The following is a 1,988-nucleotide window of genomic DNA, read 5'->3' on the forward strand; positions in this document are numbered from 1 at the left end:
TCCAAAAGTTCTAGTTTCATAAAATCAAGAATACTTCCAAGATTGCAAGTTTACTTCCAAGTTTTCTAAATCCATTCCAAGTAATCATCCAAGATCAAGAAGCCTTTGTTACTTACAGTAGGTTATATTTCTAATACAAGGTAATAATCATATTCAAACTTTAATTCAATTTCTATAACTATAACAATCTTATTTCGAGTGGAAATCTTACTTAAAATTGTTTTCGTCTCATGATTCTGCTTCAAGAACTTTCAAGCCATCCAAGGATCCTTTGAAGCTAGATCTATTTTTCTCATTTCCAGTAGGTTTATCCAAGGAACTTGAGGTAGTAATGATGTTCATAACATCATTCAATTCATACATATAAAGCTATCTTATTCGAAGATTTATACTTGTAATCACTAGAACATAGTTTAGTTAATTCTAAACTTGTTCGCAAATAAAAGTTGATCCTTCTAACTTGACTTTTAAAATCAACTAAACACATTTTCTATATCTATATGAAATGCTAACTTAATGATTTAAAACCAGGAAACACGAAAAATACCGTAAAACCGGATTTACGCCGTCGTAGTAACACCGCGGCCTGTTTTGGGTTAGTTAATTAAAAACTATGATAAACTTTGATTTAAAATTTGTTATTCTGGGAAAACGATTTTTATTATGAACATGAAACTATATCCAAAAATTATGGTTAAACTCAAAGTGGAAGTATGTTTTCTAAAATGGTCATCTAGACGTCGTTCTTTCGACTGAAATGACTACCTTTACAAAAACGACTTGTAACTTATTTTTCCGACTATAAACCTATACTTTTTCTATTTAGATTCATAAAATATAGTTCAATATGAAACCATAGCAATTTGATTCACTTAAAACGGATTTAAAATGAAGAAGTTATGGGTAAAACAAGATTGGATAATTTTTCTCATTTTAGCTACGTGAAAATTGGTAACAAATCTATTCCAACCATAACTTAATCAACATGTATTATATATTATGTAATCTTGAGATACCATAGACACGTATACAATGTTTCGACCTATCATGTTGACACATCTATATATATTTCGGAACAACCATAGACACTCTATATGTGAATGTTGGAGTTAGCTATACAGGGTTGAGGTTGATTCCAAAATATATATAGTTTGAGTTGTGATCAATACTGAGATACGTATACACTGGGTTGTGGATTGATTCAAGATAATATTTATCGATTTATTTCTGTAGATTTAACTGTGGACAACTAGTTGTAGGTTACTAACGAGGACAGCTGACTTAATAAACTTAAAACATCAAAATATATTAAAAGTGTTGTAAATATATTTTGAACATACTTTGATATATATGTACATATTTGTTATAGCTTCGTGAATCGACCAGTGGCCAAGTCTTACTTCCCGACGAAGTAAAAATCTGTGAAAGTGAGTTATAGTCCCGCTTTTAAAATCTAATATTTTTGGGATGAGAATACATGCAGGTTTTATAAATGATTTACAAAATAGACACAAGTACGTGAAACTACATTCTATGGTTGAATTATCGAAATTGAATATGCCCCTTTTTATTAAGTCTGGTAATCTAAGAATTAGGGAACAGACACCCTAATTGACGCGAATCCTAAAGATAGATCTATTGGGCCTAACAAACCCCATCCAAAGTACCGGATGCTTTAGTACTTCGAAATTTATATCATATCCGAAGGGTGTCCCGGAATGATGGGGATATTCTTATATATGCATCTTGTTAATGTCAGTTATCAGGTGTTCACCATATGAATGAAATATGAAATCTTGTGGTCTATTGTTACGATTTGATATATATAGGTTAAACCTATAACTCACCAACATTTTTGTTGGCGTTTTAAGCATGTTTATTCTCAGGTGAATACTAAGAGCTTCCGCTGTTGCATACTAAAATAAGGACAAGATTTGGAGTCCATGTTTGTATGATATTGTGTAAAAACGGCATTCAAGAAACTGATT

The sequence above is a fragment of the Rutidosis leptorrhynchoides genome, chromosome 6, assembly GCF_046630445.1.
Source record: "Rutidosis leptorrhynchoides isolate AG116_Rl617_1_P2 chromosome 6, CSIRO_AGI_Rlap_v1, whole genome shotgun sequence".
NCBI classification, from domain to species: Eukaryota; Viridiplantae; Streptophyta; class Magnoliopsida; order Asterales; family Asteraceae; genus Rutidosis; species Rutidosis leptorrhynchoides.